This window comes from Lepisma saccharinum, chromosome 21, assembly GCF_977018435.1.
Source record: "Lepisma saccharinum chromosome 21, izLepSacc3.1, whole genome shotgun sequence".
Classification (NCBI taxonomy): Eukaryota; Metazoa; Arthropoda; class Insecta; order Zygentoma; family Lepismatidae; genus Lepisma; species Lepisma saccharinum.
In genome coordinates, this window is record NC_139249.1 from 60,332,955 (window position 1) to 60,346,601 (window position 13,647).

The following is a 13,647-nucleotide window of genomic DNA, read 5'->3' on the forward strand; positions in this document are numbered from 1 at the left end:
TATGAATAAAATTAGGGTTCCACTGTATTTGTATTTTTGGTATTTTGCGTTGTCTCTCTACCACCTTCGGATAATCACAACAATGAGGATGACTGATAATAAAATGAATTTGGTGAAGAGATGCACTCGAGTAACACCCATGCCAGGATTCAAACCTGGGAACTTCTGTGCCAAGAATGAAAATTGCTTACTTAACGTTAGTGGCGGTGATTGGGTTCCAAACCCAGAGGGGGCAAGGTGTCAAAACTTGGGGGGGGGGGGGAGCAAAGACAGTGTATTTCCCTTTGTATATAAGATTTAGCATAGTGCGGGGGCAAAAGTGGGGAAAAGTTGGAGGGAAACTGCCCCCCACCAATCGCTGCCACTGCTTAACATGTTTGACCTCCAAGTTTCATTTTTATGTGTTTGAGTTTACATTTTGTAATAATTGCAAACTTAGATATGTCCATGGATGAATGCACATATATTTCCATGTGTATAATTTTTATGTTACAACATTCAAATACTAAAATCTTTTGGATATTTCCTTAAATTTTGTTACTTACCATGTAATTGTACATTGCTGGAAGCCTTTAGAAACAGTTTGTCAGTCTAGTTAGCTGTTTGAATTAAGTTTTTAACATTAATTTAACAGTGTTCCTTTTTACCAGTATTGTATCAAGGAATATTACACGAAGAGATTATGACTTTTGTTTCAGTATTCAGGGTACCATCTCTTCACACATATAATTTTCTTTCTTTCTCTTTAATGAAACAACGAATGCTATTGTATTTAAAACTTTTACCAACCCACCTCTGGGTAAATTTAAATGATATTTTTTAAAATATATGTATACATAAGGGAAAGGTGGGTAAAGTGGCCAGGGTGGGCAAAGTGACCATCAGTACTTTTGTCGTCTGTACATTGATGCCATCTAACATAATTACATAAATGTGCCCAACTTCTTTCGCAAATCGCCATTGCAATTGTATACGACACACAACATGGTGGATGGTGCAGTTCTCTTCTTAGCTGCTAATTTGTGTTTTTTGATAAGTTCATGTAAGATAAGTGTAATTTCAGTGATGCGTTTCTCATAGTTATTCATAACGCGAGGACTCTGTAATATCTTTCTGTGCAAGCATAATGATTGCTGGTAATTTTGTGCGTATGACAAATTCTGAAGTTTTGTGGTTTCAGTCCTACAGAAACATTTCCAAGCGGGCAAAGTGGCCATCGTGAGTTACTCCAAGTATGTAGGCTGTTTGGGTAAGCATACATACATGCATCTATTCTGAGTGTAGCAGTCAACGGATGGAAATGTTGGATTGTACCACTGGAACGTAATGTGTTTGGTGAATTAGATTTTGTTGCTGCTGAGATTACAAATGTAGTGAAAGACCTGACAGAAATGGTTGCAGATACAGAAGACAATGTTCAAGCACGAACAGAAGATGCTTCAGTGTCTTCAGAAGCCAAAGAGTTGACATCTGCTATGCACTAGCATCGACTCATTTCTTGCAACCCAATTTTACGCCATGTGCATTAGCATGGTCACTTTGCCCTACTAGGTTCGGCAAAGTGGTCATTTTACATGATCTCAAATAATCAATAATAACTCCTTACTTATTGTTCGAAACTGGTTCAATCAAATATATATGTTTAACTATGAATGGTACTATATCTATTACATTACGTCTGGTTGATATTAGGTTATTTGTAGTGGAAACAAAATTAATTTCCTTAACGTGGCCACTTTACCCACCCTTACCCTATACATATAAAACATAACTGCTAGCATGAAGGATATGATGGACATCTTTAACATAAAAGTAACCATGGAAATTTAAATTACTAGCTGTTATTGAGTTAATTCTTAAGAAAGAGTTTAATTAACTTATTCATTAAGATATATCTGACTTCAGTAGTATTCAGTAGAAATTCAGTTCATGTACTGTTTTTCCAAATCACTTCTAAATCACTGAAAATGTGTTGTAAAGAATTAAACTATCTATTCCTGGAGCCAATAAGTGATTTTATAACATATTGTAACAAGTATTATGCATTAGAATTCACATAGTTTTTCAGTACAGTAGCCCTATTGTTGAAGTACAGTAGCTGTACAGTAGACCTACAATTGGTTTTCAGTACATTTCATAGTACACAGTAGAAGACATTTGAGAACAGTAGAAATTTCCAGCAGGGTCTAAAAGTGAAAACTATTCAAAACCTGGTTTATGAACCTCTATCAGACTAATTACAGCATTACACAAACCAGTACAAAGTTGTTATACATTTGTATGTCAAATTATTATGTTCCAGGCAAATTAAACCTGGAATAATCACTAACCAGAATTGTTCCTGTTGTTTATAACCAACATGTTTCATAAGGCATAAAAATCACTAACTTTGATGTGTAGAGGACCAGTAGCTCTACTCGTGGATTATATTGCAAACCCCCACTCTCCTTTTCCTCATTCACAACCTCGGGGCAGTTCTTGGTGGAGCTGTGTTCTTTTATGTGTGAGGTCACACATGTACATGTAAGCTTATCACAATGAGTTCCAATAGTGTGTCTTAGATTCAGGGGCGTGCCAGGGGGGCATGAGGGGGTGCTTGTGCACCCCTACATTCAACTGAAAACCCTAACCCTTAGAGTGTCATATTATGTCATGTCGCCATATTGAGTGCCGAATGTTAGGTTATGTACTGTTGTATGTATGAAAAAGGCAAGCACTGAAAGGGATGCCGATATACCGCACATACTTCCCATACAGCCTCTATAAAGATCATCGGCCATTTCTTTTTCTTTCGTCAGCATAGTTGTTATGAATTTTTTCTACTTTTGTTTCTTCAAGTGGTCTGTTTGTGGTTTTCAATAATTGCCTGCAGTAGGGTTGCCAGACATCCCGCATAATGGGATTGTCCCCTTTTTTAAAGAAATGTCCCGGTATCCCAGAAAATGTTCTCGGGATGCCCATTTGTCCTGTATTTAGCTAAAGAAATAACGAATTCAAATTTCAAAATCATTTTATACAACAAGAAATTAATAACAAAGAAGGTCCTCTTAAAGGATGCCAAGAGTTCACTAAAATAGTAATATATTTTCTCAAAATGTTAAAAATTATGGATTAACAATGCTTTAAACAGCAATTGATTTTGTAATGTTTAAAAATCTTATAAAACATAAATGTAACTTAATCCATGTCTATATAGCTAATCTGTATGTTATTTTTTTTATTTTAGAAATCTGGCAACCCTAGAATACAGCTTAATGTGATTTCTTTTTCCATTGTTGAAAAACGGTTTATTTTCTGCCTACTTGTTCTTCCTCACACTGGAGCAAAAATTTCAGCTGCTTCCAAGGAATCACCAAGTCGTGCTCATGAATTTATTTAATGCGAGTTATGACGTGAAGGGTAGTTTTGAGGTTAATACGTCTTGTGTATTTGTTCCAAGTATAAATGTCTAGTAAACATACCATTTCAGGCTTTTTCAAAACCCGTTAGAAAGAGGCCCAATGTTCACAAAGAAATTTCACAGTTCGTTGTTGGTTGTTGAAAAGGTTCAAAAATTGTGTTTTTAAAGACAAGGATAATTTCATTTTGTATTTCAAATTTTGTATAAAATAAATATTAAAATAATTAGAATGAATTAATTGAATACTTAGGGAACCACTCCTTATATATCTATATACTCCTTGCCCACCAATAAACTCACTCCATCCACAATCAATAGATTCAATATACCACCACCAATAGTAAAAGGACTACTAATTAAACACCCAGAAGATAAGACTGCATCGTGTATCTGAATGTTCACACTGTATGACCACTTTCTTGGGGTATAAGACTTAATACATATCCTCATGGACGTCTGGGGAGGGTAAGGGGGCACAGCCTCCATGGAAAATGAATGCCAATCTAAAGTTATTATATTTCACACATCCCACACTATGCTAAACCTTATCTACCAAGGGAAAGTAAACTGTCCTTGCACTCTCCCCTGTTTTGGCACCCCTAGTTTTGAAAGGTTGCATGCGTGTTTCATGTTCTCCTTATTTCCAGCATCGCACCCCCTAAATTTCTTTCTGCACCCCCTCATCACCCCTAGATGATTAATCCTGCTTAGATTCAACAACGAACAGCGAACTTTGTGCACTAGGAAGGCATTGTGGAACTGATAACATTAATAGTGTAGTTAATAGGATGTCATTTTAATTTTATCACATAAGCTTTGTCTCTCTCAAAATATAAGACTTGCATCCACCACCAACTTTTCTAATATGCAGCTTGAGCTGACTCTCAGGCAGTGAATCCAGCTTTTCACAATGCTTTGAAATGGAAGTTCTACCATGAAAGTTATACAATTTGATATGTACGTTTGTGGACATTTTGTAATACTACATTAATCCTTACAAATATCCTGTAGCATAAACTAATACCCAATGATTGTGTTTAAGATGGAAAGGTGTGACATTAATGTGGTAGGTAACAGATGTGATACACATGTACACTGTTTCTTAGTTCAGATCGGGATTTAAAATTACATGTTATCAAATTATCTGTACATAAAATTGACAGAAGTGATAAGATCTATTGTCATGTACATGCAAGGTCCGTCAAAGCCCACTTTCAACCGCTCTAGAAGGTCTGGTCATAACAGGTCTTTTTGTCAGTCCTCGTGTTTACAACCTCGGCAGGGTTCTGTGACGTCATCAGCATGATACTCTCTGCATGTCTGTTATTTTCAGCACTGTAAAGCATGCAACGCTCTTGTTTTTAAGAGGAAAAACACATACTGAAGAGCATTGCAAAACAACTTACACAGAATACATGAAAGTAATGGTGTATAGAAGAATTACAAGTATGTAAAAGCATTAACTTACATAAAACTGGAAAGAACTGGAAGAGAAGCAGCTCTGGGTCCATTGTTTTTGTTTCATGGCATTTCTCCTTTTTATTTCTTGGGTCCTGCGATTCAGATATCGAACTCGGAAAAATGTTCTTGCTCTACAAAACAACTTGAGCAACTTCGGATCTTTATGTGGAAACCTATTTTTCAGAATTTCCAAGAGACTGCTTATTACTTTTGCTCCCCGATTTATTGTTTTTCCGTCGAACTGCTGGAATATTCCCTCACACTCTTTTATAACTTGCATCCAAGGAGGAGAAGAAGACACAAGGCCACCTCGTGACACAGTTTATATTCATCCTCCACCCGATGAATTTGATGCAAATTTCACCAGCTTCGACATTCCTACATTTTCTTGCGATATAGCCCGCAACATACCACAGAGCCTCCTTTTCTTCATTTTTCATCAAGTAAAGCATGTCACTGTTTTCATCTGGCAAGTCTACAGATGATGACGTAAAGGTCACTTCTTGTCTTCGGTCAGTTGTTTGAGAATCGACGAGACCATCAAACAATGAAGCAAGCATCGTGGTCTCCCCAGCAACTTCCACAGGAGCACTCCCCGGGTGAGGCAGGCAGCAACCTAGTATCAGTAAGTGCAACCTGTGCTTCACTTCTACCGGTAGCAGATTGTTGTAAAAATTCCCCATCCCACGAAGTTGAGAGAAAAGGTTCTCCAGAGCATCTTGGTTCAGCTTTCTGGTAAGAATGTATTTCAAACCTTTTGATTTTAAATCATGGTATAATCCTCTTAATCTGCGGATGGAGACAAGAAATCCTTGTTTAAATGGAAGAAGATTGTGTTTTCCCATAACTCTTGCCTCTGATATTGCTTTCTGCATTTCACTAAGCACTTCCATTTGTTTGTCATAATGTATGCCAAAGCCACATTTGATTTTATTGCTAGAATTCAGTGGCACACCTGAATTCATGACGTCAATAAAATTGTTAGTAAGATGGAAAAAATTTGCCTCCACCTCATTCTCTGGGAAGACATACTCAATAAGAGCAGTAGTGTGCCTGGAGAAAAGTTCCATTGCTGGTGCAACCCTTTGTCTGTCGTTCTGTTGCACTGATATGTGCATCCAATTTAACTTTGGAGCAAGCCTGAGTTCAGAAGAATCCATTTTGAGTATCCTTTCTATGATATTTTTCTTCATAACAGTTTCTTTCCACTGGATCCCATTATCGATAAAATGATTCCTCAATAATTTTATTAAGTGTGGCAAATCCGCAAAAACCCAAATTTTGTCCCCTGACAAACTGACAACTGAAAAACTGAAAAACTAAAAAAAAAACAGCTGCTCACAATTGACACTAAGATCGTTCCACAGTTTTCTATTACTTCCACCTAGATCCGAAACTAAAGCGAATATTTTATACCCAGCTACCCCAACCATTGATATAATATCAAACAACAAAGCCTTGGTCATAGCCGTATCAAAGTTATAGTATACTGGCTGTTTCCATTCACCTGTCAATCCTCGAAGCATTGCAACCTGAAAATTTCTATGAGGACCCAAAACTCTTGTAATTTTCACTGTCGTAGCACACTCGTCCGTTAACATTCATTTCATCAAACAACAGGACACTCAGTTTTTACAGTTCAGTCAAACACTGTCCCTGTTGTTTCATAATATTCAAAACTGGTGCAAAAATTCCCGGTGGGAGTCTCAATTTCTGCACCCAGCGATGAAGTGTTGCAATGCTGGGTAATGAAATTCCGACCTCTAATCTCGTGTGGGTATACAATCGTTCACTGATCGCCCTTTGTGTTAATGCAGGAATTATATCTTCCTGTTTCCACCTCTGCTTTTTTACCCCCTTAATTAACATGTTGATTTGCCCTGGAGTAAGGGTTTTGCTCAAAATTTGTCTCACTTTTTTGTTCACGATAGCTTCCACTTTCTTTCACTCCCTTGTTTTTAAAGCCACTTTTGACTTCATTTTCCCCATGAAGCACTTCCAAGTGTTTTGTGTTTTCGATTTTTTCACTTTCCATTTAACAAACGAATGACAACACAGATAAAGGCTTTTGTTCTTCAGGTGGCATGCTGCTGTTCACAAATAATTGTTCACTTACCTTAGAGAGAACCCTTTTCCTAGCACATCTTGCCTTTGCACATCTTGCACGAACGCTGTTGTTGTCACTGACCTGCACATATGTGACTGGAAGTAACAATGTAGGAATGGCATCTTTCATCAGTCTCTTCTTTGGTGTAATTCCTAATAATTCCGATTTTAAATCGCATTCATAATATTCTGGTGAAAAATGTGAAGAACAAATACTCGAGTTAGCAACCTAAAATTTGTCTTTTCGATAACATTTGCTCTCCCAGATTTTTCGGAACTTCTCGTTGGGAGGAAATTTATGGTAAACAATATCATTTTTTTTAGTTTTCTTGAGATAGTTTCGACATGTGCTCACAGCACAGTTAGACATTATTATTATCACTCACACTACAATATGAAAAACACAACAAAATGACTAAAAATACATGCGAATACATGAATACAAGAGCAAGGAAAGAACACAAACACGTTTCCCCTGCTAAAACTAGCAGATACTAAACTTTCCTCAGTGATCTGTCATTTGTATAACGTCACAGTTTTACAACCACCCTGGCTTGCTCAAAAGGTGCGTTATGAATGGACCTTCCAAAGTGAGTGGCAAACACAGGTCAACGGACCTTGATGTACATGTCTGAAACATGGTGCCCAAAGGGAATAATAACCCATGGTGCAACAGCCCATGAGGGCCAGAGTCTACCTACTGGCTGACGGCCTCACTCCCCCTGCAGAGGTAGGAGATTATCCAACCAGGCACGCGGTGATGTGTGGTCAGCACGACTAACCCCCAGTCATTATTGTAGGTTTCCATGGCCAGGTTACCCTACTCATTTGTAGCTCCCAAATTTCCAATTGATGCTGGGTGGCCACCAGTCCCATACACAGGCCGAAATCTAAGAAGAAAAGTTGCTATCTTTACCCAGGAGGCTCTAATCTGTGTGTGTCCCCTAGCCAGACTCCAAAGCATGACACCTTAGACTGCATGGCCACAGTGCGGGAAGGAAAAGGCCCAAGGAAAGAGATGGAACATTTTCAATGGAAAAGGAAAATCTAAAAATCTTTAGCCCTATAGTAAAAGAATGGTAAATAAGAACAAGTAATGAATTGGTTGATCTAAATAAGAATTCAGATTTCGTCAGAAGTAAACAAATAGCGTGTGTAGGACAGGTCATAAAGATGGAGATGAGATGGTCGAAAAATTTATTCAATGGAAAATCTTGAGGAAACTAACAGGCTGAAGAAAATAGGGAGGACTGAATGGGCTAGTATCATTAGGGAAGCTAAGATCTACATGGGATGTGAAGTCATTGCTTGTGCATTCTTTTAAGTACATTCAGCAATCCTAATTCATCTCACTACATATTGAGAAGCTATTCAACTTTGAACCTGATTTACAACATGTTCAGAAATTGTCAAATGTCAAGTGGTATATGCGTTTAGCTAATGGAGAAATGAATAAAGAAAGTTACAGAAATGAAATGTATTATATGATTTACAAGATTGACAAAATGGGTAAAATTAACTAAATCACCAATCCTCTTTAGTATCACTTAAAATCCCTTTCCAAAAAAATCATCATCCAGGGAATAAGTATATGAAACCATGAAAGGGGGGGATTGAAATTAACCCCTTTATTCCCATAACTACCGCCCTGCATATGGAGAAAATCAAAGAAAAGCATAAACCTATAGTAATAGCTATTGCAATGAAAAAACACTATCCAAGCTATATATATATAAAATAATAAGATTACACAAAAAGTGTTTGCCTGACACTCTGTAGCATCCTTACAAAATTTGGAGAGAATCAAGTTTTGTACTTAAAAAATGCAATCACAACCTACAAGAGCACTTTATAAGCTACTCTAAGAACATCATGTTTGTCATATATGCATTATTCTAATCCCAAACCAGGTGATTGATTTAAAATTATCTTCTCATTTAACTGCATTTTATATGGGATGGCTGAACAATAAGAACTACAAACCACCATATTATGTAATAAAATATTTTGCATGAAATTGTACTAACTTTGCATTGGTTGAGCTGTTTTTGTAAGTCCCCTTTATGCACAGATAAGTTAATCTGGACTGGATCTACAGTTTAAAGTGTGATCCAAACCACTATGTGCCTGATAGAATCCAGAACTCCTTGAAAAGTTTCCTGAAATTGACATTGTAATTTCAGGATTGGCCAGCACAATGTAATCACTTTTAACGAACTAATAATAAACGTAATCTACCATTTCTTCCTAAATATTTCAAGTAAAATATTTAATTTTAGCAAAGAACAAATGTTACAGCAAAGAGCCGACAACAGTTATGGTAGAAACTTTGTATTGAAATTATAAAGTTTTTTAACTGTGTATGATGATGTCGGGACCTGATACCAACTTTTCAAAATTAACCAAGTAGTAGGTAAGAGCAAGCAATGTGAATTCACACAAAAATGTTAAAATAAGTATCAACTATGACTTGACACATGTGTGTGAATATGAAATCCCAAAACTATTCTTCTGCTGCCTGTAGGAGTGTAGAGCTAAATTTCATTTTGCAGCAAAATCACATCGTTCTTTCTATATGAATGAAATACTGATTATTTTTTTTCTGGTACGAGTTGTTGCATTTATTTCAATGTTCATATATGTGATACATTGGAGGGCGACTTCACTTTTTGAAAGTCACTAAATTTTTACTGTTTTTGACATTGAAATTTAACAGTGCGTTTTCAATATGTCACACATTTAACGTTTCAAAAAAGAGCCTTCCACTTCCAAATGGCAGATTTAGTGGGAGGGGCACTTACCTCTCTCAAAAGGGGTGGCTAAGTATGGTAAAAACTACTGATAGCATTATATTGCAACAAACAAAAATGTTCGAGCTATCTTTTTCCTTATCAAAAAAGAATGAAACAAAGTTTTGCACAGCTACATTAATCGGGACTATATTTACAAGACACTTAAATAAGTGGACACTGGAAATCCAATCCACGGGTTGTTGGTTACAAGGCAATAAGTTAAATTGATACACACAAAGCGAGAGCATTCTATTTCAAATGTTCCCCATGTTTGTTATAGTTTCGCCTGAGTAAATTAATTATCAAGGTGGTCCCTTTTGTTAGTACAATTTACGTAAAGCTACTTGTATTTCCCAAAATCTTCTAATGTTTCACCTTGTAATCAAAGGGTTCGTTTTCCAGTTGTTGGATCGAGAAATAAAAGAAAAATATCCTTTTGACTGTATTTTTAAGAACATATGCACAATGTTGCTGTTATTTTAAATTAGCAACTAGTACAAATATATTATTTGTTTTAAGAAAAAAAAAATCTACTTACGAATCGGTATATTACACTATATCCAATAATATATAATTAGAACAGTAACAGTGATAATGAAATGTCTTTCTTCTTATCAAAGATTTTTATCATTAATACAACTTAATTGTGAATGTTATAAAAAGATGACAGTCACAATAACCTCCCCTCCTGGGGTGAAGAAAATATAGACATCATACTCTGGTGGCTTAAAAAAGATACAAGATCTTAAATATACACATCGAACAGTTACATAACTTTAAAATATTCAACATTCAAAACAACATTTAATACTATAACAAATCTTTCAAAGAATGACAATCAATTCGAAACTACGTTGTTACCCTTGCGCACCTATTTGTTAACATTCAACAACAGCTCGTGTTTCTTCTCCAATGAACAGTGGAAGGGTTTGATATTTTGTATATTGTGTCTACACTTTATCTGTTGTCCATCTAAAGATGCCAAGTTCACAAAATTGTTCTTTACTTCCTTTAAAGCAATATTTGTAAGTAACCCAAGTATTAAATGATACATTTGGTATTTGAGCAATAAATTAAATGATTAACTTCAGCTTCACAATATTCGTTGCCATAAACTTCCTTATGAATATCTTCTTTAGAAGCTACATAAACACAATCATCCACATGAGAAGATTCAAATGTCAAAGTTTTATAAGATCCAGCTACAGAATGTAACGAGCAAGTATTATTTGTGTAACTCGGAACAAAAGGAGCTGATACTTCCTTACCACTTGAATGAATTAGTTCAACAGTAGACATACGATAATTAATTATAGCCTTATACTGCCACAAAAATGTTGCTCCCAAGATCAAATTGGCATGTAATTGTTTAACTACATATAAACCCACGTGGAAAAATTCATCTCCTAACTGCATAATGACATATTTAAAACCTACAACTTTTATACATTGCTCACCAGCGAAACAAGCCAACAGAATTCCTTCTATTGGTTCCAACTTTATACTTGGCAATAAAGAACTTAGAGTGATCCAAACCTTGTAATCCAACAAATTACATTGACTACCAGTGCCAATTAAACAATTAAGAAACAAGTCACAAATTCTTCCCTGTATTTCCGGTGCTTCAAGTAAAGGTGCAGGAATTCCTTTATCTGTAACAGTCCACTCAGGTTCTGAATCAAACCACTCCAGCAAAAATGCAACAGGTAAAACATCTTCTTTATCAATGCCTAAATATTTAACTCTATTAAAGTCACAGAGACAAGACTTAACATGCAAAAGGTAAGGATCATAATTACAAGTAAGCTCCATGTGGTCATCCTTTGGCAGGGCGAATTGGAGCGCATTTCCCCACCTTAGTTGTTTAATGTTCTCGGAGGGCTTCCACTAGTAACATTAGTTACTGAGGAACATTCTTGGTTTAAACTAATGTCATTGCAATTCATTCCATTTCGGAAATTTCCATTGTTCCTTGCTGAAATCTCTGAGTTAGTGTTAATGGAGTCACCTCGCAATTCTGTATTGGTCGGACTTTGAAATCTTCTATTTCTGTTGTATCTAGGTGCATCTGTATTATTGCCATTACTAGCATTCCTTTGAGTGTTTTTCTTCGATTGTTATTATGAAATGTACAAACTTCGATCGTTACCTTGTCGCCTATAGCTCTCTTGGTTAGCTTCAGATTGCCTATAGTTGTTTCTGTTATTCCTAGCAGCTGGTTGGCCCATAAGTCTCTCTGAAGCTACTGTTTGGGTAGATGAATCACTGCATGACTTATTTTCCATAGACACTTGCCTTACAAAATGCCTAGATTTTTCGAACCTATTCGATTTGGTTTTATCAGTAGAATATAAGTCTATTGCCCTGAGTTTTTGTGTTAATCGTTTAAGCTTGGAAATTTCGTGACAACCCACATTCTTAGAAACTGTTTCTGGCAATTGCTTCAGAATTACTCTTAATATCTCAGCTTGTTTAGGCTTTCCTACAAGGTTGCAATAAGATGAATATACCTTCAATGCGTATGCTTCTAATGAAAAACCAGAAGATGTGTTGTGATTACGAGAACGCAAAACTGCCAGTTGGCTTTTTAACAAATCATTTGAAGCAAATTGTTCAAGAAACTTGCACACAAAATCATCATATGATGAGAAATTCCATCTTTCACTATTGAACCAATACGCTGCAGTATTGTAGAAACATTTGTGAATAACTTGCAGTCGATATTGAGAAGATACACCAATCAAATTTAACATTGTTGTCAGCTGGTATATAAACTCCCTAGCTGATTGTTTCGAGATGTCACCTCCAAAACGTGGTAACTGGCTTAGCTCATTCACACGAATAACTTTACCCGGGCATTCTTCAAATGGGTTTCCTGCAGAAATATTTGTATTACATTCTGCATGCGAAGGTTTACAAAACTGGTTTGATACAAAATTTGGAGACTCAGAATTCCTAGAAGCAATGTTAATTGGATCATTCAAAATGTCATTTCTGGGAATGTAATTTTGATTACAAAACAACGGACTCGTTGATTGTAGCATTTGTATTACCAGCCACAGTATATATTGGCTTCTCACATGAAGGTGTATGTTGAAAATACTTTTGTGAAATTGGATTATTTGAATAAGCTATCGTTGTACAACACTGAGTTTCATTATGAAAACTGGCATTCAGAGGACTTCCATAACCATAATGGTTAGTAGAACAAGGTTCATTGTAATGCACTCTATATGTATTCTCCGAAAGTGCGAAGTCCCTATTGGCCAACGGATGTGTAGTGAAATGGGCAGGTGATTCGTTATGTAATGGAGGATCCCACAAATAGGATGTGTTGGAAAGCCTATAGGTAAAATCAGTTCCTAAGGAAGTAGCATTCTGACCTGATTTACGTTTAGTAATTGCAGGTACATCAATAGCAGATGAATCATAACTGGAAGAACCAACACCACGTTTGTCACTTCGAGCACTAGCCCAAAATTTAACATTTCGTGATCTTCGATTTGAATTTGCATTATTTGTTTCACAAGCCACATGCTCAGTTTGTTTACTATTTCCATCCTCTTCGCTCAGTTCTCGTCTTCCATTCAAAGTTTCGTTAGCAACACTGTTGCTGATGGCATTGCCTTGTTCCAAAGAAATAACCCTATCTCTAAGGTCATTTACCAAGGTTTCAGAGCTACATGTAGCAGTCTGAACTACCTTCATTCTATCTAATTCCGCATTTAATGTTTCAAACCTAACCTCTTGTTGAGTCAATTTCTCCATAATTTCCTCATTGCAGACTTCCAAAATTGCCAACTTTCCGTCATGACTCTTTATTTGTTCTTCAATACCTGAAACTTCGATATGCATTGTACTAATACCTTCATCCAATTTACACCTCAA